The 27,143-nt window shown below is 42.2% G+C and overlaps 1 protein-coding gene across 1 annotated transcript in view; it reads left to right on the forward strand.

The window, feature by feature from the left end:
• The window catches only part of MACROD2 (mono-ADP ribosylhydrolase 2), a 2,142,907-nt gene that overhangs the window by 413,058 nt on the left and 1,702,706 nt on the right, over positions 1-27,143 (forward strand). The gene's annotated exons all lie outside the window — the stretch shown is intronic.

Consider the following 27,143-nt stretch of genomic DNA (forward strand, 5'->3'; position numbering starts at 1 on the left):
CCCAAATTCTCTCTGAACCTTTTATGCACACGGAGAATGCTGTATGTGTGTGTGAATAAGTACACAAGACCTAGAAAGTTTGTATGTTCTCCCCGTGTATGTGTGGGTTTCCTCCCACACTCCAAAGTCATACTGATAGAGAACTTAGATTGTGAGCCCCATTGGGAACAGCCTAATGCTGATGTCTGTAACGCGCGGCGGAATATGTCAGCGCTATATAAGTGCGTAAATTAAATAAGAGCCTTAAACCCTGAAGGTGGCCGTACACCATAGATAGATGGCCACTCCTGACCCACCTCCCCCCATACGATACACATAGACACTCCACTTCAAGCCAAGCATGCATGGGCTGTTATGGCTACCTGCACGTGGTGCAGATCTTTATGCAGAAGATTTACAAGAAACCTGCACACAGAAAGCATATCAATCTGCACAGCATCAATCTGCACAGTTGGTTCGTTTCCTGTGCAGTTCTTGGTGGAGATTTCTTTGTCTGTGAACACCCCATTGAAGTCTTAGGGGAAAACCACTTAATGTACACACAGCAAATAAAAGCAAAGTGAACATAAGATTTGTCTGATATCAGTCATTTTGCTGGTACTGTATTACGCAGCAGTTTTTCTGCGCACAAAAACCACACGTAATCTGCATCGTGTGCAGGAACCCGTACAGGGACAAGGGGATAAGATGCTTTCAGACACCTTTGGGTACAGCTTAACTCCCTTGGCAACAAAGGATCATCTATGTTAAAATGCGGTACAATTGAGCCTTCTTTTACACAAACTTGGACATCCGAAGAAATCAGAATAACCGCCATATACATAAGGCTACTTTCACACTGGGGTTTTGGATTTCCGTTTGTGCAATCCGTTCAGCGCTCTCACAAGCGGTCCAAAATGGATCAGTTTTGCCCTAATGCATTTTGAATGGAAAAGAATCTGCTCAGAATGCATCAGTTTGTCTCAGTTCCGTCTCCATTCCGCTATGGAGGCGGACACCAAAACACTGTTTTCAGCGCTTTGGTGTCCGTATCACGAAACTGAGCCAAACGGATCTGTTCTGACACACAATGTAAGTCAATGGGGACGGATCAGTTTTCTATGACGCAATCTGGCACAATAGAAAACGGATCCGTCCCTCATTGACTTGCAATGGTGTTTAAGATGGATCCGTCTTGGCTATGTTAAAGATGATCCAAACAGATCCGTTCTGAATAGATGCAGGCGGTTGTGTTATCTGAACGGATCCGTCTGTGCAGATCCATGATGGATCAGCACCAAACGCGAGTGTGAAAGTAGCCTAAGATGGTTCTGGTGAACTTGGCAACGTTTGTCTAATGTGTATGGGCACTTGAAGGCCAGGACTTGGGCTCTTGAAACTTACAATGAAACTTGCAAAACTTGCAAAAAAAAAAGTCAGGACTGAACACGCACAGAGTCCTTATACACATGAACTTGGCTGTGCCATTTTGAACCTGTAGAAAAACAATGGAATAAGCGCAAGTAGGTTTTATTTGGCATCTACACTTTTTGCAGTGTTTTTTGTGGCACTATTTGTGGTGTTTTTTGCACGGTGTGTCTTACCACTAGCATTTTCTTCATGGTGTTTTCCCCTATAGAGAAAGTGGTGGAAAAATGCCTGAAAAAACTCCCAAGAACAGCAGCATGCTGCATTTTTGAAAAGTTTCAAGAAAGACAAAAAACTGCTTCTAATTAAAACGCCAGTAGCAAATAAACACTTGTGTGTCCCCTTTCATATTTCCTATAGATGTTTGGCTAACTTCTGGAGTTGGCTTTTATCCAAAAAATGCAACCAAAAACTCCAGGTGCAAAAACCCCACGAAAGTGCAGAAATAGACCACCAAAAACTGTGTGAAAGCACCCTCCCTAGAGGTCCTTTTACATGAACCAATGTTTCAGGCAACTATTGGGAATGAACCAAATGCTCCATGTATGTGCCTGATCATCACGGAAATGAGAGATACCTTTACATGCAGCAATCGCCTGCTCTTTTACCTGGGACAAGCGATCACTACAGCGATCGCTTATCCCAATTGAAAATCAGTTTCTGGGCAGCAGATGCCAGTTTAGACAGCATGATCTGCTGCCCAGAAAGAATGGTTTTAGGTGCTGCTGGAGTTCTGCCATAATTCTCCATATGATTGTGAACTCATACTTTAATAATTGTAATGCTGTCAATATGTCAAGCTGAATGATTAATGTAGCGATCAATTTTATATATAGCTTGTCAGTGAAAAAAAATCCCCCAGGATATGACTGGTTAGGTCATCAGTATCTGATCAGGGGGGCTCGACACTCAGGAGCCCCGAAGATCAGCTGTTTGAGAAGGCATCAGTGCTCACAGTTGTGCTGTGGCCTTCTCGCAGCGGCGTTACTGGCCATGGCCTTCTCGCAGCGGCGTTACTAGCCGTGGCCTTCTCGCAGCAGACGTGTTCATTAGTCACATGGGCTAGGCACAGCTCAGCCCCATAGAAGTGAATGGGGCTGAGCTTTGCTTAGTGAGCTGAGAGAAGGCCATGGCACGACTATGAGTAGCGGCGCCTTCTCCATGAGCTGATCGGACCACCACTGATCAGAGGATAGGTCTTCACTATAAAAGTCTGGGAAAACTCCTTTAAAGATCCACAAGCTCATTGACATCTATGGCCGCTCCACCTGCTCAGCTCTGGCAATGAAATAGTTAGTCCTATATGCAGATTTATACATGTAGTCTGGTACTTAAACAGACAATATGCAGAATAGGAATCTATCTAGTTTTTTTCATGATTTATTACAATGATAATAAAACATGTCAAAAAGTACAATCTTTGGCCAAGTTCCTAGAAATAATTTCCACCCTATTGTTGCCTAGTGCTCCTACTGAATGCTGCACTGAATATCCTGAGATAATAAATGCCAGTCTTTGTCTGCTACGCATGCAATTTATATTTTATTTGTATTTTACTTTTCTTCCCCCCCCCCCCCCTCCCTCAATGGGTTTCACAGCTGTCAATATGGAAGCTGGAGCAGAACACAAAGCCCCCAAATGACAGGAAGGCTAATAATTAGTGTTAATACAAAAAGACAACAAGGGACGACCTGCACTATCGACCGGAAAAGGTTTTTCTCACTAATCAGCTGGTGTTATTACAGAACAAGTATGGGTATTTATAGTGGGCATGCATGCTGCATACATGAACACGTGCCACATCGATAGTGCCAAGGAGGCTAGCACTGTCACTTCTTACATTTTACATCCCATCTAAGGCAGTCAGGTAGATGTAAGATGAAGGATGACAGGACAGTAGTTCTGTATACAGTCATCAGCCCCAAATCCTCCATTCGACTTGTCATTTTGCCGCTGATCTCCAGTGAAAACAAAAGTATTGGTAGAAAAATATGTGCTTTAGGGCTTTATGCCCATGGCAGAGCTGTGCTCACAGGACCTATACAGAAGCACACGGTCCATACAGTTCTACATTGTGGAGCTGTGCCTCTGTACAAGCAGAGCTTCTAGAGATGAATGTGAGAAGTTCTTCTTGTGCCTCGTGTATAATATTAGAGGAACATGGAGGTACCGTTTGGACCCATACCAGGCTGTGGATGCCTGATATTGTAGATCTGTTTGCCACCACCATTGATCCAAGTGGTCATGACGCTTGTGTGAGCCCTGTGGCCTCATCGCTGTCTTCATTGGTCCATCTACCTGCATACGGTGAACTTAAGAGGGAATTTCAACGTTGTCCTGTTCGCTTAAAGGGACAAAGCGTCAATATTTTGCACCACAGCTACTAAGTTGGCTGGTAGACAGACTGGTATCAATGAAGATGCCTCAGCACTTGCACGAGTCAGGCTACTTTCACACTCGCATTTGGTGCGGATCCGTCATGGATTTGCACAGACAGATCCGTTCAGATAATACAACCGTCTGCATCCGTTCAGAGCGAATCAGTTTGTATTATCTTTAACACAGCCAAAACTGATCCGTCTTGAACACCATTGAAAGTCAATGGAGGACGGATCCGTTTTCTATTCTGCCAGATTGTGTCATAGAAAACAGATCCGTCCCCATTGACTTACATTGTGTGCCAGGACGGGTCTGTTTGGCTCCGTTTTGCCAGGAGGACACCAAAACACTGCAAGCAGTGTTTTGGTGTCCACCTCCAAAGCAGAATGGAGACTGAACTGAGGCAAACTGATGCATTCTGAGCGGATCCTTTTCCATTCAGAATGCATTAGGGCAAAACTGATCCGTGTTGGACCGCTGGTGAGAGCTCTGAACGGTTATCACAAACGGAAAGCGAAAACACGCAGTGTGAAAGTAGCCTTAGGCCCCCTTTGATCTGATATTGATTGCTAATCTTGAAGAAATCTCTTAAGATTCTTGTCGTCGTCGTCGTCCCCCCCCCCCCCCCCTCGGGTGGCAGCCCTTTCTACAGTTGTCCTATTTAACTCTAGCAACTGTAAATAATGATCTAAACATGTCCCTTAACGATCAGATTGTCAAACTAGATGTGAAGATTATCAGATCGGCTGAATGACCAACTCTATGGCCAATTTAGAGTTTCTATTATCCTTAGCAACTAGCAGTTAAATGGGCACTAAAATTGCTGGAGATTCCCGGTGTGTACAGCCCCATTCACATATCGAGCAGGATATCCACAGAGCCTGCCATATGGATGTATACGCTTCCTGCGTTACCGTGTCTTTTTTAATTTCAGAAGTACTCTATGGGAAATTTATAGTATTACTATGTAGTCCTTTTACTACCTTGTTCTGCTATTGTAAATGCTGAATCTTTTAGCTTAGCTAAAGTCAATGTTGACTTTTATTTTAGGTCTCCTATTTAACCTGCTGGCACCTCAATGGCTTTAGATGTTTCAAGGGTTTCATCACTGTAGGGTGCCCATGGAGTAAACTTCAAAGTATATTATATCCTTCATAGACTGTAAGAGAGCACAGTTCCTGACAAATAAGAGATTGCAACTTTGAAGTCCTCAAAGTCCTTGTGGTCATTAGGGATCTCCAGTGGCCTAGAGTTGGAGACTGTTTACACTGGATAACCGTGTGTCTGATTTTCTCCATATTTTGAAGAACAGATGGCCCCTACATGAACATAGACCCCATGTCACCAATTAAATAGGGCACGCTTGAGGTTCTTAGATGTTTTGCATCTACTGTCCATAGCTCATAGAGGAAGATTGAGAATTTTGTCATATACTGTATAGAAATTCAAAGAGAAGTCTTTAGTGTAATACACTTCTTCAGGCAGTAAAAGCTGTTAATTATACAAAAGAAAGGAAGAGTCAAGTCTGCCACCCATGTCACCCAGCCAGCACCATTAACATAATTAGAAAACACAAACCTCATGGTCTAGCATTACAATAGAGCAATAGGTAGAACATGTTTATTGCAGTGTGGAATGACTACAAGCCATTTCCATAATAATAATGATGTCTGCTAGAAAGGCTCTTCTGTGTGTGTATATAGGAAGCTATCAATTAGCCCCTGCAGACGGTCACCTCTCGGTAAGGATTATGTGTATTTTAGTAACGATAGGACATGGATCAACAAAAGGCAGGCTGCTTGCTGATCAAGACAGCATCCTTTATACACATCCCTCCACCATGGGCAAATCATCGTCTCATTCTATAGTGTAATCCTATATAGTTTAAAAATTTAACAGGGACTCTGTCACCTGGAGCTCCAAATGGAAAAACTTTTATTTGAATATAGCGTACCTATAAAACATGTAACACTTCGAATAAAATAGACACATCAAAGATAAAAATGCCAAAATACATCAAGAATATATTAAAAACATATACATAAAAAAATGTAATAGAGATGAACAAGATAGGTCCACCGTTGGACAGTCAATGCTCCTGCAAGAAGCGTCCAGCCAACGAAGGATGGAAGAAAAAGATTTGGAGAAAATGCTTCACAGTTCTAAGACTTCTAGAGATTCATCCAGTATGCTGAGTATATCTTGAAAAATTCATCTAATAAGCTGAGTACATCCTGGTAATTCATGAAGGTAATTTGGCAATCAAAAAAACATGATTTAACAATTATTAGATATAGTTTTTCTTTTTGTAGTTAACTTATTCATGATTTTGTGTTGTCGGTAAAAAAAAACTAAAAAACTTTTGTGTATGTTTTTAATATATTAATGTATTTTGGCATTTTTATCTTTGATTTGTCTATTTTATTAGAAGTGTTATATGTTTTATAGGTGCGCTCTATTCAAATAAAAGTTTTTCTATTTGCAGCTCCAAGTGACAGAGTGTCGGTTATATTTTTAAACTACAGTATCTTTGATTACATTAGGACTTCAGGGTAGTCCAATAACAGTAGCACCTGGGTCCTATTGATGAGGGGGTGAGACACTATTTTCTTATCCTTACCCTATATAGTAACCCTGAGTAGTCCTATCAAGCAAAAAACTTAAGGGCCTGTGAGACCCCTACAATAATTCGTATGAACATTCATTCCCAATCATTGCACTGTGTAGACATGTCCAAAGTTAATGGGGTTTTCCAGAGTGTTTTTGCTGATGACCTAGGATAGATCATGAATATGTGATCGGTGAGCATCTGACTCTTGGCATCCCTGCTGATCAGCTGTTTGAAGGGGCTGCAGCCTCCTTGCAGCTTTCCAAGTACAGCGCCGTTCATAGCGGCTGTGCTTGGTATTGCAACTTAGCCAGGAGCGGATTGACCATAGACCCTACAGGGAAGTTTCGCGGTGGGCTGATGCTCAGGGGGCCTCCTGAGGCCTCCTCGCGGCTGGCCAGTGGAAATTTTTAGGGATGTATTTTGTGCTGCTGATAGTATTTTGTGATGGACTGTGGTATGGTGTGGTATGTTGGGGTGTTATAATGTGCCAAAATATGGTATTGCTGGCCCTGCCTTCCATCAGTTTGGACTCGACTACAAAATGGGGCCACTTTTAGTATTTTTTTCCAGGGCTGCTTTAAGTTCCCAGTCCACCCCTGATCTCAGCCCCATTCACTTGAATAGAAGTGAGTTGCGCCTAGACCATGTGACCAATGACATCACTGGCCTAGATAAGAGCCACAGCGCTCATCACTGCAGCCTTTTCAAACAAGTGATTGGTGGGGATGCCAGGACCCCCACCAATAAGACACTGGTAGCCTATCCTGAGGATCAGCATACGTTGTGACCTATGGTATTATGTAAAAGTTTGGGGTACTTCATCCTCAAATCGTATAGGGTAGATGCCCATGAACAAATCTAATACTTATTCAGAACAGAAAATGATGATTTATGTGGCTACCATTTACATCATCGTTTCAAGAATCATGGGTAACGACCAGAAATTAATAGAAGAAACCCTGCAGGGCATCACAAGCGTTTGGGCCATGTTGTTTGGGGTTGCTCTAAGACTATATCCTCCCCGAGTGGTTTATAGTATTAATTCCCTGCTCCTTGGAAAACTGCCATCATAAGTGTTCTTGTAATCCGAGGTGCATAATAGGGCTGAAGAGTTTTGCAGCTGCACCAGTGTTATTTTGGAAAAAGGTCATGCCACACACACTGAGCAGTAGTCTCCTCAGTGGAGGTGAGCCACTGTAGACCTCAATGATGTGATTCATGGATATGGAAGAATTACTTGGTAACTGTGCATCCATATGCAGGACTCATCTCTGATGTATGTTCCATTAGGGCAATATGTGGTGGGATTGATCTCTTAACCACTCGTAACAACCACTGCTGGACTCCGTATCTCTACAGGGTTTCTTCTGTCTGACTGAGATGTTAAAGACCTGGAGACTCTTGAGTTATAATTTTGGAACCTTATAAACGTATCCCCAAAAGTTGAAAAACTTCAGAAATTTGGTCATTCAGCAGTAGGGATTAATATTTCTTCCTCTAACATCTATAAGGAAGGGGCGCCGGGTCATATATTCCATGCCTGCCAAATAAAATCTTCCAAAACCTCTCAGCAAGTAAATAGAAATTCCACTAGTACATTTCACTAAGAAACTAAATTGCTCTGTGAACTAAATCTTTCAGGAGTGATTTCCTCCATGTGTTTTTCAGCTTTTCCGGGTACATAAAACCTGTCTGTTTGCAGTCATATAAAGGATGTCCTTTACTCGGGAGGGCTATGATTGTGTTTATTTATGTGCGTCCCGGCACCAGTGGTGACATAAACTTTAAAGGGAGTCTGACGACTTGTAGTTAGGAGCGCTGCTAAAACTTCAAGTGTCAAAGGCCTTCAAACATGGGCATGGGCTGTACTTTATGTTCACTTTTATTACACAGTATTTCGGGTGAATATTAAATGCAAAAACTGGAATGTATGCATACGTGTATTAGGGCGGGTTCACACTGTGCTTTGCAATGTCCATTTCCCATATACATCCAAGAAAACTCATGTTGCATATGTTAGATGCTGCTATAGGCCTCCTTCTACCTGAAAGAGGGTTTCATCTGACTGATATATGTAGGTATAGTTATATTTTTTTTTTTTTTTTGCTATACTATTTTATGCTGCAAGAAAAGCTTTTTTAAACATTTTCAATTGGTTCCATATGGGTCTCTGATTCCACTTAATGCTTGCAGAGTGGCATCTATTTGAGCTATAAGTCAGATTCATAGCTCAGACCGAGCTATATGCAGTGTGAATGCGCCCCGTTTTCCAGATTATTTTATTAAAGGAGCTATCCAGGATTTTTCATATTGATGACCTATCCTCGGGATAGGCCATCAATATCAGATCAGCAGGATTCTGACTCCCAGCACTAACCCCCCCCCCCTCCCCACCGATCAGCTATTTGAATGAAGAGACCACTGTTGTCTCTTAGCCTACCAAGCACAGTGCCGTACATTGGATAGCGACTGTGCTTGGTATTGCAGTTCAGCCCCATTCACTTGAATGGGACTGAGCTGGCCTAGGGAGCGGCCTAAATACTCATGGAGCGCTGCGGCCTCTTCCAGCAGCTGATCAGGATAGGTTATCAATATCAGACCGATTTAAGATATTGATGACCTTTCCTGATGTTCAAATTCACAAATAACCCCATTTAAGCTTATATAGCATCAACATTCTGCAGTGCTCTGCAGGGATTGTCTTCATTCACATCAATCCGTGTCCCCAGTGGAACCCAAAATCGGATTTCCCCATCTCCATTTCATAGAAAGCAAATTAACTTATCAATATGTTTTGGGAGTGTGGGAGGGAACTGGAGGAATCCACACAAACATGGGGGGCGCAAAGTCTTTGTATAAATTCTGCTGTTAGGCCGCATTCACACGGTCAGTATTTGTAAGCCAAAATCAGGAGTGGAAACTACAGAGGTAAGGTATAACGGAAATATTTGTGCCCCTTCCGTGCTTTGGATCTACCCCTGGTTTTGAAATACCGATGAAAAATACAGACCAAAGACTGACCGTGCGAAAGTGGCCTTATTCGGATTTAAACCCAGGACCCCCAGTGCCGTTAGGTGACAGTGCTGACCACTGAGCCGCCGTGCCTTTATCCAATAATATTGAAATATTTAGGACCATACTGGATTGTTGAAAACCAATAATCACCTGCGGACAGAACAGTATAGTGCAAACCGTACAACATCACACACAATGTACCATACATATTTTTCTCTGATCGTGTTTATTTCCAAAAGGTGTTAAATAAGTGGCCGGCTTCCTATTGTTCTGCTATGATGTCACGTTAAGAATTTACAGTTGTGTTGGTTACTCATAATTGTTCTGATAATGAACATTTTTGTAGAGTTCGTCAGATCAGAGAGAAAATGTCATTGTTTTTCTGTTGATGATAAAATATGAGCTGAATTTATTATTCAGTTTTTGCTTTTGTTATAAAAAACTTTTACATAGATTTTTTATTTATTTTTTATTGAATTGCTTTTAGATCGTGATAAAACCAATGAATATTTTATTAGGTTTACAAAAAAAAATAAAAATGGCTCTGTTTCATTTCTGCAGTTGCCATGTATATATGTTACATCCTCTCCTGAACGGTCTTCTGGGCTGTTCCATGACCAAATCACAGTCAAACAGTCCAAAAATAGTCCATGCAGCTTTGTATTATGGATCCTTAGGCACTCTGTGTGATTCCTCTGTACAGCACCATATTAGGGACGTATTCTCCTCCATAAGGCTACTTGACAAGAATACTTCTATTGTGCAGTATTTTATTGGACATAAAACGATCACATTTTTTTAAAATAGCTGACATATTGAGGTACAGTATGGACCAACAGATTTCTATGATTGCCATGTCACAGATCCATACTACTTGAAATTGTTATGGCGTCATCAAGCAGAAGTGTGAATGGGCTACAATTTATACAAGGGTTTGCGATGATTAAAGGGGTTGTCTGGGTTCAGAGCTGGATCCGGACATATCCCCATTTTTACCCCTCCGGCCCCTCTAACATGAGCATCAGAGCATTTCATGCTCCAATGCTCTCCCTTGCCACGCTCCGGATCAGGCAGGGCAAGGACTTGTTTGTTTATATCTTCACACTGCTAGGCGGGGGCTTCCACCTAGCAGTGTTGCCGGTGACGTCACCAGCACTGATGGGCGGGCTTTAGCGCTGCCCTAGCAGTTTTACAGGTCAGGGCAGCGCTAAAGCCCGACCATTAGTGCCGGTGATGTCACTGGGCTCACTGCTAGGCGAAAGCCTCTGCCTAGCTTACCCTATGGAGAGCCAGGTTTGTTACCGGATCTCCACAAAAAGCATTATCCCTGCGCGATTCAGCGCAGGGCAAAGGAGTGCATCGAAGCATGAAATGCACCGATGCTCATGTTAGAGGGGCCGGAGGGGGGGAAAATGGGGATATGTCCAAGTTCAGCTCTGTACCCTGACAACCCCGTTAAAGTTGAAAAACATTTTCTATTGTAGCCTGGTATATGGCCTTGTATGTGATATAAATATACCAATAACAGAGAGTGAGTCACAGATATTGTGTAGGAAGATCCTGTAAAATAATCACTTAAAGGGAAAGGATTCTTGATAAATGGTCAGTCAGTCAGTCATGTGGAGCTTTGTGTCAATGTGTTCTCCATCTGGTAACGTCTCCTGACATTCATATTCATTTCACCCCCTTGGAGACACCGGTGTGTGCTTGGATCTAGCCTTATGTTCTATCCATTAGGGAATATGATATAGTATGTGTGCAGTCAGGCGTATAGTAAAGACACAAAACATCAATTATTGGTAGTCTGTGACATTTCACAGTTAAGCTGTGTTATCAGTCCTGGTTGGGTGGTTGGAGTTCTGAATTAAAAAAAGAAACAATGTATTATATACAGTAGAATTGCTGTATCGGTCCAACAAACATAAAGAGCTCCACACTTTGAATTTCAGCTTCTTTTCACACTAGTCTAATGACCAATTCCACATTATTTTTATTTTTTTTGCAAAAAAAAGGATGTCGTGAAACATGTTGTAGTGCAAATAGTACAAGAACTGAACATCTACAGAACCAAGCTTACTGCATAGATACGGCAAGAGTAAAGCGATCACCGACACGAGCAACTACCGACCCAACGTTCTAGCAGACATCTAGCATTTAAATGAAAGGATTATCGTGTAAAAATTTTTTTTATCTTATAACCGTTGATCCGCCTGCCTACCCAGGGCTCTCTATCGTCAAGAATGTACACGATGCACATTTACATAACACAATTAATTAACGACGATTGTACTTGTTCGCATCACAATTTCAGAATTTGAACTAATGTTTTTGGTCAGATCACTCATGCCGCGATTCTCGTCCATCTTCCATTGCTTGCGTTCGAATCATAACTATTATCTGCTCGTCTAAATCCACCTTAAAGGGAACCTGTCACCAGGATTTTGTGTATAGAGCTGAGAACATGGGCTGCTAGATGGCCACTAGCACATCCACAATACCCAGTCCCCATAGCTCTGTGTGCTTTTATTGTGTAAAAAACCCGATTTGATACATATGCAAATTAACCTGAGATGAGTCCTGTCCCTGACTCATCTTACATACAGGACTCATCTCAGGTTAATTTGCATATGTATCAAATCAGTTTTTTTACACAATCAAAGCACACAGAGCTATGGGGACTGGGTATTGCGGATGTGCTAGTGGCCATCTAGCAGCCCATGTCCTCAGCTCTATACACAAAATTCCAGTGACAGGTTCCCTTTAAGGCTACTTTCACAACACTGTTGCACCAGCAGAGAACAGCCCGTCGGAATCCTCCAGATTGGCCGCTGCCAAATAAAACAAAATGCTATGCAATATTAAATATAATGAGATCCAGCGAAGATCCGTACACTGTTCCAGTAGACAAGTGGTGAGTTGGCCCGACACGAACCGCTGTTTGTGTCCGTTTTTTTGACCAGAACAGTGTGCTGGAGTTTCACACCAGCGGATGTAGTTGGAAAAACGACAGTAAGTGTAGACCTATATCTCTCCTAAGAGAAAAATAAAAAGGAAATAATATAAGCGCAGACTAGATGGACCATGTTGTCTTTCTCTGCTGTCCTATTGCTATGTAAGGCTGCCGGATTACTTGCAGTTTTTCCCGTGCACAGTACCAGCAAAGTAAATGAGTTCTAACAAATCTCATGTACGTTTTGTCTTTTTTCTGCGGACATTAACTTGCCGTGCAGATGTAGAAATCCACAGCATGCCAGTTGTTTGTGTAGATTGTTTTTCTACAGATTATAACATTTGCAATGCAAAGAGTGAGATTGGGGCAGAAAAATCCACACAAAAAAAAACACACACCGAGTTTTAAAACCCACACCCATGTGCAGTTACACAAAAAGCAAGTCTGTGGCAACCAGCAATTGTTGCTAAAGTCATACCAGTCTCCAGAGACAAAACCCCAAAAAATCAAAGTATGCCGATTAGGGTTGAAATGGACACACCGTGTTTGCATACTAATCCTCATAAGAGTGACTTACCAGTCATCTTTTTGCAGTTTGCAAAGTTCGTATGCTGTTGAGCTTCACACATAGTTGCCTCTGCTCCCCATTTTGCTTTTATGACTATTATGGGGCCGCCGATGTCTTTCTATGTTTGTTCAATATGCATTATGTTCTATGAGCTGCCATATAATCCACCCATAGAAACTCTTCAGTGACTCTAGGAAAGAAAATAGTGCATTATAAGGCATCCACGTGGACTGAAATGCACATAGTGTGAATAAGGACACACTCTGGGTTAGAGGGATTGTCCAGGGGCATATACATGTAGAGCCTAAGAGGGGGACCGATCTCCCACTGCTACCGTTCCAATGTTTACCTGGTTCCTGCAGGTCTCTGCTTCCTGGTACCATCTCAACACACTGGAGATGCCTGCTCAGCTAATCAATAGCCGCAGCAGTAACCTGCCCGAGTCAGTGGTTGACTGAGGAGTCATTTCCTGAATGTTGACACAGGATCCGGAACCAGACACCTGCAGGGACTCGCTAAAGTCCCTTTTTCATGGGCCAAGGAGCGGGCAGTTATTGGGAATGAGCATTTTTGCCCAATAATTTCCCCATGTAAATTTGCCCCGATCAACAACAAATTAACAAACTGCTAGTGACCACATCTCTAAATTGTGTGTAAGCTGAGGAGATATGGCTATCATCTCTGCTCAATGATCACAAATGATTGGTTGTTCTCCGATTATTGCCTAGTCATCGGCTTGTGTAAAGGTGCCTTAAATGTTAGGAGATCGGTGGGGTGAGTATGGCTTCTTTTATCTTTTTATTTATTTTTATCCCCCTCTGAGGCCTTTGCCACACATTTTAAGCCTCTGGACTATACCATTTTAAGATGCTGCATGTTTTTACCTGGTCCTATCTAAAACCCCAGCTAAAACACTGTGACAGACTCCTCTTCGTACGTTTAATACAGTTGTTTTTATTTTTGACACATGACTCTTGACTCACAGAGTCGATAGTGGTTTATTTCCAGGAAAAAAAAGGCTTAGTCTTTCTAAAGCCCCAAATCATGCATTTGAGGTTTTATGTAAATTATTTCCTCAGAAATCCAGTGGTGTTTGCAGTTTTGTCTACTCGGTGCTTTCTCTTTGAAGTTGAAAATCCAATAAGGAAAATGTGTGCAGTGAAGGCTGCTGCTCTCTTTTAATTCACCATTGTCATTCAGAGACCTTTTTTTTCCCTTCTTACTTACTCACTGAGGCAGAATTATCTGTGTTAAGAAAAAGTCTCAGAGGATTAACAAAACTGAAAGTCTTTCTTGAGGACTGTTACCAGTTGTGCATTCCGTCTCGGTGGGCTCCTTGCTCACATGAAGTTCCTTCTACATAGCAGGGAGTAGCCTGAGCAAACAAGTCTGTGTCATGTCCTTCAAACTGCTTCTCAAAAGTATCTAAAAATGGTCTTGTACTAAACTTTATGGTATGATTATTAGAAAACAAAATTACAAAACTATAGTAATTAAATCGTCACTAAAAATAAATTAAATTAAATGTTTTTCTTAAAATCTGGATAAGAAAAAGACAATTTTCTTTTGACTATAGTAAACAAAATTTCTAAGGCTTCTTTCACATGGAGGCAAATGACACTCTCCTAATCCTAATATTCAACCCTTAATAAGTAATAAATAACGGCATGACCCTATATTTGGAATAAAACTGTCTGCAATGCTTTATTAAGGTTAACCTTAATTAATAAATTACTTGAAATAATAATTAAAAACCTTCAATTTCATAAAATAATTCACCATTTAAAAACTCTATAAATTACCGAAATCCACTCAGCAATAGCTGAGTGATACAGCCCCTCTAATAAAGCAAAGCGATATAAGCATAATAAGGTAGGGGGGGGGGGGGGGGCAACGATCTGGTCTTCTTAACACTGGCCCAGAAGCGCCACCAAACCCTGCAATTTAAATGCAAACATTTTCCCGCCGCTGACTCGACAACAAATCAGTGACCAGAAAATCTCCACCAGCAACATCGTGCACCAATCAGCGATGATCCTCAGATGTCATTCCACACACAGGTAAATCCTGATAAAACCATCCAATACTGGACTCATAACTCATCCTGAGGTAATTCTGAAATAAAAAAGGGCGGGAAAAATGAGAGAAAAAGGGGGGAGGAGAAGACAGGCAAAAAACAACCTAAAATGCTAATGAAAAAAATTGTCATTGCTCCCATGTGTCCCCCAAGCAAAACGCTCTGGGGGGCCTATACATTAGCGTTAGGCTTGTCCGGAAGGCTCTTCCGACAAAGGAACAGCCTGCCGGGTCCGTACTAACGCTTGCACACGTGTGCTACCGGAAGTCCAGCCCGGCAGCATGCAGTTGAGTGCATTGCATTCGGCATAGTTAAAAAATGCTGAAGCACCGCCATACCCCATTTACTTTATTGGCACTCTCGGGCGTCCGGCCTGTTTCCAGCATTAGTGCCAAGATTCGGCCAGACAAACACTGCTGCAAACAGCAGTTTTTGTCCAGCCGAATACCAGCACAAATGCCAGATACAGACCAGTTCCCCTCTGGGTCCCATTATAGTCAATATGCTTAGATGGGAAAGGTAGTGTCTGACTATGCCATAAATGATGAACTCTGGCAGGCTTTTCCGCTACTGAAACAGCCTGGTGGAACAGTTTAGTGCAGGCATCCTCAAAACTGCGGCCCGCCAGCTGTTGTAAAACTACAACTCCCACAATGCCCTGCTGTAGGCTGATACCTGTAGGCTGTTTGGGCTTGCTGGGAGTTGTAGTTTTGCAACAGCTGGAGTGCCGCAGTTTGAGGATGCCTGGTTTATTGCTAGTGTGAAACGGACTACCAAAATTGCCGTGTCCAGCATATCCAGACACTGCCGTATCTGTTTGGACGATAATGGGATCAAACAAGGATCCGGTGGGTTTCCAGGATAAATGCCAGCTTTCTTCTGGAAGAATACATGCAGTGCATGCAGCAGTATTTATTAGGTGACCTTTCTCAGCCACTGAATGGCTATGCTGTGATTTCCAATCATATCCTGTGTATTGAGCTTGGGAAGTGCAGAGCATCAGGAAAACATTGAGGTGAGTTTTTTCTTTTTTTTTCCCACCATTCTGACATCACTGATTAAATGACCTGGATCGACAGGGTTGTGTGGACCCATATAGTAGGAGCTCAAAATATAATTATTTTGTGGTCCCAAGGCACTTCTGTCCAACAGTGGTATTTCTCATTGAGAAATAAAGTGTATGCTGTATGGGAATCTGCATGGCTTTATTGCTATGACTAGGCATAATTTTAGTGAAAATGTATCCAATGTATTAAAGGGGTTCTCCAGCCTGCAGATGCTTTATCCTGCAGATCAGTGGGGATTTGACACTCCCAACAATCAGCTGTTTTGGGCTAGAAGACTAACCATGTACGGAGCGGAGGCAGAAGGCTCCATACACAGTGTAGCTTCCAGTGCTGGTGTACTGAAGATCTGCCCCCATTCACTTGAATAGACGTTGAGCTGCAGTACCCAAGCATGGTCCACTACACAGTGTATGGAGCCGTCTGCCTCCAGCTCCATATATTGTATGCTTTCTGGCACGAAACAGTTGATGAGTGGAGCCGCTAGGTGCCGGGCACCCACTGATCTGATATTAATGACCTATCCAAAGGATAGATAATCAAAATCTGTAGCCCGGAGAACCCCCTCGAATAACCAGCATTCCATGAGAAGCTTTTATTAGAAGTATAAATTATAACATACCCCTGGGTCATCCTCATCACCTACTGAATGACCCCATTTAATTGTCGGAAAACTGAAGAAACAACCAGTTCTTCAGGTATGCAGAGTGTCAACTTACCTTAATTTCAAACAAAGAGTTTGCATGTGGCTGCAGGCAGCATGGAGGCCTAACTGCATTGTCCTGGACTATAGGAAGAGCTCAGGGGATTAAATAAACGATGTGAAGGTGTCAAGATTGAGAGTAGCGATCGGTATGCGTGTCTATATTATAAAAGTCTTATGCTTCTTCCTAAAGTAAATTGTACCACTATGGGCCACACGCAGTATTTTTCAACAGTGTAGAAACTGTTCTTTCCCTTTTCTCATAGAGATGAATCGGACCCGCACTAAAGCAGCACCCCAAAACATTTTGGAGTCTGAACATGTTAAAGATGCATATAAACTGTACGCAAAATTTGGACACACCCGTTGATTTTTGCAGAATCGGCCAAGAAGGTAATATGTATGGGGTGACCTAGTCCTCCTCAACCTCTGCCAATTAGTGTTGAGCGATGCTTCGTCTGACGTTGCTTGTTTCAAAACTTTGGAATAATACTGTACGGAGATCTGTCTCCGTACAGTATAAAGGCCTCTTTCACACTACAGTATGTCCATTTCAGTGTTTTGCGGTCCGTTTTTCACGGATCCGTTGTTCCGTTTTTTGCTTCCGTTGTGGTTCCGTTTCCGTTCCGTTGTTCCGTTCCGTTTTTCATTATGGCATATACAGTATACAGTAATTACATAGAAAAAATTGGGCTGGGCATAACATTTTCAATAGATGGTTCAGAAAAAACGGAACGGAAACGGAAGACATACGGATGCATTTCCATATGTGTTCCGTTTTTTTTGCGGACCCATTGACTTGAATGGAGCCACGGACCGTGATTTGCGGCCAAATATAGGACATGTTCTATCTTTCAACGGAACGGAAAAACGGAAATACGGAAACGGAACACATTCCGTTTTTTGGGCGGAACCATTGAAATGAATGGTTCCGTATACGGAACGCAAAAAACGGACCGCAAAACGGAAAAAAAAACGGTAGTGTGAAAGAGGCCTAAGAATGTATGGGCTTCGATGAGCCGAAGTTAGTTATTTGCGAAGTCGCGCTTGACTTCGTTGAATAACTTCTGTAATAGATTTTTAAAGTGGAAAACAACTTTAAAACTTGAAACCGAAATCTGCTTCGGTTCCGACTAGTACCTCGGAACTGAAACCGAGGTTTTCTACTTTAAAAACGAACTACCGAAGTTATTCAACAAAGTCGCGCACGACTTTGCAAATAACTAACTTTGGCTCATCGGAGCCCATCTATTCTAATACTGTACAGATCTCCATATAGTATATAATTCCAAAGTTTTATACGAAGCGACTTCAGATGAAGCATCTGAAACTCTCTTCGCTCAACACTACTGCCAATGTAGGCGGCGAGGATTAGGTCGCATTTTGACAAGCCCTATTCTTTGTTCTCATGGGAGATAATCTGTATTTCCCTGTCCCCATTAATATAAACATGCTCAGCTGAGCATGACGTTTTGTGGTGGAGGTGGGAGAACTAGCTGGGGAGCAAAAAGTAATTTCATGTGTATGCCCAGCTTAGGCCTCTTTCACACTTGCGTTGTCCGGATCCGGCGTGTACTCCACTTGCCGGAATTACACGCCGGATCCGGAAAAACGCAAGTGTACTGAAAGCATTTGAAGACGGATCCGTCTTCAAAATGCTTTCAGTGTTACTATGGCACCCAGGACGCTATTAAAGTCCTGGTTGCCATAGTAGTAGTGGGGAGCGGGGGAGCGGTATACTTACCATCTGTGCGGCTCCCGGGGCGCTCCAGAATGACGTCAGAGCACCCCATGCGCATGGATCATGTGATCCATGCGATCACGTCATCCATGCGCCTGGGGCGCCCTGACGTCACTCTGGAGCGCCCCGGGAGCCGCACGGATGGTAAGTATGCTGCTCCCCGCTCCCCACTACAGTTTACCATGGCTGCCAGGACTTTAGCGTCCCGGCAGCCATGGTAACCATTGAGAAAAAGCTAAACGTCGCATCCGGCAATGCGCCGAAATGACGTTTAGCTTAAGGCCGGATCCGGATCAATGGCTTTCAATGGGCATTCATTCCGGATCCGGCCTTGCGTCAAGTGTTCCGGATTTTTGGCCGGAGCAAAAAGCGCAGCATGCTGCGCTATTTGCTGCAGCCAAAAAACGTTCCGTTCCGGAACGGAAGACATCCTGATGCATCCTGAAGGACGGACTGTCCATTCAGAATGCATTAGGATAATCCTGATCAGTATTCTTCCGGCATAGAGCCCCGACGACGGAACTCTATGCCGGAAGACTATAACGCAGGTGTGAAAGAGCCCTTAGGGGTTTCAGAAGGTAGATAATTCTTTGGACCCCTTCTGGTCCTTTAAAAAAAAATAATAATAAGGCATTACTAACTCTCACTGATCCCACTCCGATGTAGTTTGAATGCTACTCTGGTCCTGACTTGACACACTGGAAATTTCTGGAAATACCCGCTCAGCCAGTCATTGGCAACAGCATTAGAGGGCAGCAGTGGGGGATCGGTGAGGGTGGGTAATAATTTTTTATTTTATTTTCTAAACCTCTTCTGACCCTCTTTAAAAATAAAATTTCTCACTTTTTTTTTTTTTTATCCTGCTCACAATTTTTACACCTTTTACATAAACTTTTTCGTAGGTAAGGTCAGACGACTATACACAGAGATGGTGTTCGTTAGCTAATTTCGACGAGAGGACTTTGGACGGCATAATACTGATTAACAGTAAAACTTTCATAGTCTTTCCTTGAAATCATTAATTTCCAGCTGGTTTTATCTGTCACCAGGTTGTGATGCATGTTAAGCAACATTAGTGGCCTACCTTAACACGCACCTGCGGGAGGATCACGAGAGATCTGCAGAACGCTCACTCAGCTATCTGTTAAGTCTGTGATGTCTGGCCAAATGCTTAACGCACCAGTTAGAAGCTGCTTCAAATCGTCCTGAACTATTCCGATGGGTATTGGAGAAATAATTAGATTTTACCGGGTCACAGCTGCTTTAGAATACTAAATGCTTGTAAAATGCTGTGATAACCTTGTTGTTCTTTGATATGTTTATCAGAGCCGCTTTTTAGCGTAGTCTCAGAACCTCCGGCAGGTGACACATCTAATGTGCGTACATTTTACTACAGATTACAGTGATGGAAGTATTGTTTTAGAAGTATTTCTGCTTGTCAGAGTCTTTAAGAAAATACTTTTCCGTGAGACAAAATGTCAATAGGTGTTCCATTGAGAAATAAATGTCTACAAAAATGCACAATCTTGAGAGATGCTGTGGGTCACATTATTAGAATAAAATTTTATTTTTCTAATAAGTTTTCTTTGGCAAATATGGCATTTTTTCTGATGTGCGCCAAATGGATTAAGACTGTTTTCCGAGTCTTTTCTGCTGATGACCTATTCCTTGCATATGTCATCAGTAGCTGATCGGTGGGGTCCGACACCCGGGACCCCCACCGATCAGCTGGTTGAGAAAGCACTGGCAGTCTTGTGAGTACCACGGACTTCTCTCTGCTCACCAAGCATAGCACCGTCCATTGTATAGCAGCTACGCTCAATATTGCAACTCAGCCCCATTCACTTCAATGGAGATGAGCTGCGCCTAGGCTATGAATATGACATCACAAGGTCTAGACAGAGCTGCGAAAAATGCTGTGGCGCTATTGCAAGTGCTGGTGCCTTCGCAAACGGCTGATTATCAGGGGTCCTGGGTGTCGGACCCCCACCCATCAGATACTGATGTTCTATCCAGAGAATAGGTCATCAGTAAAAAAAAAAAAGTCTTGGAAAACCCTTTTAACTTCTTGGATGGTTATATGTGCTGTCCTTGCACTTATTTCACCTTATAAAGCCCCTCTAAAGCATGAAAATGGTGTGAGCTGGTATGTTGTCCACATTTATGAATTTGTTCCACATTTATGGTCCTTTATGCAAAAGTCCATTGGCATAAGCAGACTGGGAACTTAAAGTGGCCCTGGTATAAAAAAAAAGTTTAAATGGCCCCATGTTGTAGGCAGGTCCAAATTTACAGAATGTGAGGTTATCATAAGTTGGGGGGGGGCATCAATACTATAGTGCTGCATAAAATACCACCCCATCAGAACCAGATACTATAGTCCAGTATAAAATACTGCCGCCCCAGTATTCAACAGTATCAAAGTCTTGAGGACAGCATTACAGTTGAATGCAGGAGGGCACTTTCCGTCACCAGCCAGGTGCATACCTTAATTAATGCTGAGGACATCAGATCTCCATGTCCCCAGCCAGCGACAGTGAGCAGGGCTTGGGAAGACCCCTGGGAATTGACCCACCGTAAAACTTCCCTGAAGAGTCTATGGCCAGTCCGCCCCTGTCCATTGGTAAAAATCTGAAACTTCCAGTAGCACAATCTCTAAACGTTTTCTTTGTTTTACTCCATTCACTTTGTTGACATATAGGAATCTTCCTTATAGAGGTTTCTAGAAATAAGAGTAGCTAAAACAGCCAGAAGAACAGGTATCATACTTTCTAAAATTTCTCTTGCAGTATCTTGCTTCCAACGGACAGATTGAGCACATTGGAGCCAAATTTCTTATGCGTGCGTCACATACATTATTTTTTTTGTTTTATTCCCATCTCAGCCATTTGTGACAGAGACTGGAATGCCCATCCGATATGGCGGCCACGGCGGTCAGAGTTTCAGAAACAGCCGATAGGTCTGCGGTTTGCTGTTTTTGTAACTCCCATAGAAGTGAGTAAATACAGCGTAACACTGCCTGTCCGGCTGTTTTTATAGAAATCCAGCCACCCTGGCCTCTGTATAATTTGTATTACAATCTCAGCCATGAATTATTGAGCTGGATATACCCCTTTAAGTGCTTTAGACACTTTTTGGTGCCTCCCTCCAAAAAAAATTGGGAACAAAGTAAGGTAATAGGTATTGTAAAGTTAGACACAGTGTGTACACCACCGTAATACTATAAATTTGGCATATTCAGAATGTCAACTTTAAGAGCCCTTTTGCACTGGCTGAGGACTTGTCACTTTTAGGGTTCATGCACACAGCAGATCTACAATATATGGGCACCGGACTAGTGCGCTCCGCATCACGGATGAGGACCCATTAACTTGAATGGGCCCTCAATCCGCAAAATATGGAGCTGTACGGAGCAAAAGCCCACGGAAGCACTACGGAGTGCTTCCGTGGGATTTTGGTGCGTGCCTCTGCACTGCAAAAAAAAAAACCTATTATTTTGCGGTTCCGACTGAATCTTGGGGATCTCAGACCCATTCAAGTGAATGGGCCCTCATCTGCAAACGGCAGGCACACGGCCGATGCCCGTGTAATGGAGGAATAATGATTGTAATAACGATAAATTGTGCCCTTTGCTCGAATGAACTTTGTATATTGTTGACAGGATTATTGGCGCAGCATCGGTCTGTGTAAAAGGACCCTATGTTAACACTGTCTAAATATTAGACAGAATTTAGAAATGTGGCCCAATGTTTCTTCACAAAAAATGTCTTTGGAACTTTTGCCCAAATTAACACAACCAGAATGTTGCTAGTTTGGAAATAGATAATCTCCAAAACAAGTTGTGTTTTAAACCAAAGTGCGGTAAATGTATGGTGCCGTATTACAGCTCCTGCAGTATAGTAGGAGCATGTTGGGTCCTCAGCTGTCAGTGACAGGGACCTGAAGAGAAGACAGAAGTGCTTTACTGACCCTTCTACCTTCTTCTCTGCTCTGTGCATAATGCTCAATGAGCGCTATGTAGCGACTATGTGTCTTCCTCTATCAGACACGGCGATCATGTATTCTGCACTTTGATTGACAGGGTCACAAAGTGTAAACATTAGGACACCTGGCTGGCCCGGTCAGTCAAAAAGCAGAGGGGGCGTGGCAGTTGCAGAGAGAGCTGAGCTTCTGGGTATAACGGCAACGCCCCCGTTGCTCCTAGAGACTCATTTGCATATATTAAAACATTGTTTTTCTCTGCAATTCAGGCACATATGAACATGGGACCACCACAGATGCCTTCAGCTGCCAAGCGCACATGTAACAGGTCAGCCGGTGTCCTAGGTACAAATCTGCTGACAGAGGTCCTTTAAAAAAATATATATAATTTATTTATTTTTAAATGCCGACGCCAACCAAAAAAGTCAACATATTCAGCCGATTTGCGAAAAACTATACATATATAAAACTGAGTCTCAAAATGACGGACACAAAAAAGGGACCCATTTTAGTAATTTATTTAGGTTTCCGTTTGCATATTAAAAAATGAAACATGTTTTGCACACTTTTTCCAAAATAAAACTCGAAAAAAGAAAACATTATCTAAAAAACATTAATAAAAAGGACAGTGTGCCAAAAGCTGCAAAAATTTGTTTTGACAGTTAAAAATAAAAAAAGTTAAGACCGTTATACCACCACCTTCAGTAAATCGAGAAAAAAAAGTATCCGGTCATTTAGGTGTTTTCAGGCCTGGCCACTGAAGGGTTAATATATATTGGAACTCATTTTAAATAGAAAACCCTGCATTTTCACATTAAAAATCTGAAAATGAAATCAAGCCTCACAATTTACTTGGTTAGAGGGTAAAGGAAGTGAACAATGCAATTAAGCATTTATCTTAAGTGTTACATTGTATTAAGCAGTGTAAGGTTTAGAAGTAATTGCAGAGATTTGTCTGAAAGGCAACTATTTTTTGAAATGCATTGACGTCCAAGGGAGCCTAATCTTGCAGCTGTACAATAGAAGCCAATTCCTACCAGCACCCCTCCCATTAAGGTAAAGGCTTTTTAGGACAGGCCTAGGTAGCAAGCAGATGTCAGTTGTTTTCTTTATTTTTGGTTGAGATGATCTGGCTTATTTGTAGAGAAGACCCTCAAATAGCCACCTCAGCTGTTTCTTCCCCCCCCCCCCTCTTGCTTTTCTCTTTGTTATCCCTAGTGCCCCCCCTCGCTCCCTCCTCCGGGGCAAAGGTCTTGTCAGTTCTGAGATGCCCCTGATGTAATCAGGTTCCTCTCTTCTTCCCCACAGCTAGTCTGAAAATAAACAGGGCTCCCTTATCAGATCATAAGCCATTGACAGGCAGAGGGGCTTGTTGACTGGTGGAAGTAAAAGGAAAAAAAGCCTGCAGCTAACAAATAACTGGCAATCACTTTACACCCTCTGAAAAGCTGCCTTTTCACTGGAGTCCGTTTGCTTTTACCTTTGCTATTGCTTCATATGAGTTGATGGCTTCTTAGAGAATTGACCTGATTGATGTTAGTGTTGGAATAAAAGACAATGCATTTGTATGGAAGTCCCCCAGGAGCTGCGGCTATGGATGTAGTTGTCCATTGAGATTGCAGTAAGATAACTGCTGCTCAGCTACAGGTAGATGCTAGAGGGGCAGTCTTCCAGCGCTGCAAAAAGTGGAGTAGTCCTGTAATCAGGGGCGAATTGGCCATAGACCTTAGAGGTCTATGGCCAATTCGCCCCTGATTACTGACAGTCTTTGGGGATGTATTTTGTGATGGACTGTGGTATTTGGCTCTGTTGGGGTGGTATAATGTGCCACAATATGGTATTGCTGGCTCTGCCTTCTATCAATTTATACCCGACTACAAAACGGGGCCACTTTTAATATTTTTCCAGGGCAAGTTTAAGTTCCCAGTCCGCCCTTACCTGTAATCCAATGTTAGGTAGTTACTGTTCGTCCTTGCATGTGTCCATTGCTTTAAAAATATATTTTTACTGATGACCTATCCTCTAGATAGGTCATCAATATCCCATTGGAGGGGGTCCAACACAGTTTGGGAAGGCATCGGCGCTCACTGTGGTGCTGTGGCCTTCTCTCGTCCATTCGATAGCGGCTGTGCTTGGTATCGCAGCTCAGCCTCATTAAATTCAATAGGGCTGAGCTGCGCCTAGGCCATGTGACCAAAGAACATGATGTCATATGGGAAAGCTGTGAGAAGGCCACAGTGCTACTGCGAGCGCTGGTGACTTCTCAGCTAGTAGATCAGCGGGGATTCTGGATGTCAGACCCCCACTGATCATGTACTTATGACCTATCCAGATGAGGAAGTATGTAGGAAAACCCCTATAATCTTAAGGTTCCAGTACCCATTAATTATTATAGTCTGTTTTCTGCAGGGCCGGCTGACTCCCCTCCTTACCCCCTCACCCCGACAGAGGCAAGTTGAATTTTACCGCCCGATTCTTTTTGTTCTGGCCGCAACTTACTCCTATCTTGCAATTAAATATAGATGAATGCTAGGCTGAAGCGATGCCTACATGTGTATTGGTGATTCAAAAGGGTTGATGAAGTGTTTGGCAGACAGCTATTGATGTATGGGTGCCTTTAAAGGGAATCTATCAACACATAGCCTCTTTAACATGATAAGCTGATCACAGCAGATCCAGGTCTAAAGAACATTGGCAAACAGCTGATCTTACAGGGGAAGTTGGCCCCTGCACAAAGGAATGTAAATGCTGGTTCATGTAATACATAAATGGTTCGGGAGTCTGCTAAAGCAGGATCTCAAATCTGCTAACCCCCCTCTATGATGTCTATATGTCATAGGTCATATGGACAGACTTTGTCCTGATGAGACAACCCTTTTAAAGACCTTGATGATTTAGGATGTTTATGAAATCTGACCTGCAGGAACAGAATCTACCATTTATTCAAGGATGCCATAGGTCCATAACATGGCCAGCTGGATGGGTCTTCATTGATGCCTTTTTTCTCCCCAGTAGAGTCTGTTGGTGGTCATGACACCTGCTTCATAGAACATACAATACGTGTGTCAGGAACAAAATGTATCAAGTTCAAATCTTGGCTCATCCTGGTCATCCCCATCACTAAAGTGTAGACTCATTGCTGAAAACTATCTCACTAGATGTTAGTCGTTATAAAAATACAGATTTATTTTTTATTTGTTTTGGTTTTAAGAAGGGTTCTGCGGGCTTTTTACAATTACTTAATCAGGGGTCTTGCCAAGAAAGAGTTCACAATGCCCTTATTTAAGTATAGGTGGGCCAGGAAATAGTTATTTTTTTTTTTTGTTTCACTTAGTCACACCTGTGTTCAAGCATGCACATCTGAAGCCCTCTTCACCAACCCTTGTAGCCTGAACAGTCCCAATCTTGTATTACATTATTAGCTCCATTTAAGATGTTTGTTTCACAAAGGAAGATAAGGAGCCTTAGACTGAAAACAATGGATAATCAATGTAGAGAGCAGTAGCTGGTGATAAAGGAATCTGTCCCCTGCTCTCACATGTTTCTTCTCCGGTTTCCACCATTGTAAATTGAAATCTTATCTATCTGATCATTTGGAAGCCACAAGCAGAAGATTCACCCGGTCATTGGGCACTGATTGTTCCACCGAGCCAGCCATTAGAGATAAGTAATATTTTGCTGCTATGAAATTGAGAATCATTTTATTTATTTTTGTCGTTTGTTTTTTGTGACCGAGGTAAATGAATAGTAATTTTTCCTGTTGGGCTTCGAAGAGCTTGTTCAACTTGTCCGAATACCGTACATCCATGAGGTTCAGTTAACAAATCAAGTCATGCGAACACTTCAGTCAAGTATCTTAATTAAAATCTGTTGATCCCCGATTGAATGACATTCTTCTGGCAAGTGGTCTTTAGGGAACGTGAAGACAGCATTTTATGGGCTAGTATATTCCAAGCTGGTCTCTGTTGTCTTAGAGAAATTTTGTATTTTTTTTATTTATTTTACTCTTCTTTCCTTGGAGCAGAAATTTTGTATTTTTTTTATTTATTTTACTCTTCTTTCCTTGGAGCTCTAAATAAAGATAAACCGGGTTTGACAGGTGTTAGTTATAGCCAATTGTAAATTTGCATTCCATATCTTTTAATAAAATATCTCCACCTCCTCGGATAAAATAAATTGTCCCTGAAACTGAGCCGTTTTCTATATTCTCTTCTGTGCAAAATTTCAATGTAATCTCTGTGACTGTAAAAGTCGTTGACAGCAGAACAATTCCATAAACACAAATCAGATTCTTTAGTTATTTTTGGGTAGCAAGAATATTTTTATATTTTCACACCAAGTAGAAGACACTTTTGAGTGGAACAGGTTTTTCTTTTTTTTCAGGGACGTTATGAATGTATTTCATTTTGTAGAATGGTAGAAATTTGTTTTTGCTTATGACTTAACATAAACCTCCATGTTTGAAGGTCATTAGATGAAAAAATGCCACAAATTCAAAGCATTTGTATCACTAACTGCATTTTAAGTGGAGTGGAAAGGCAGTCACCCTTCACATGAAATGCTTTCAGTTTAAACTACCAGAATTTCTTGTATTCAAGTCTTCTAGATTTTTATTTTTCCATTGCTTATATAGCATCAGTATATTTT

The sequence above is a fragment of the Bufo gargarizans genome, chromosome 4 (assembly GCF_014858855.1).
Source record: "Bufo gargarizans isolate SCDJY-AF-19 chromosome 4, ASM1485885v1, whole genome shotgun sequence".
NCBI lineage: Eukaryota > Metazoa > Chordata > Amphibia > Anura > Bufonidae > Bufo > Bufo gargarizans.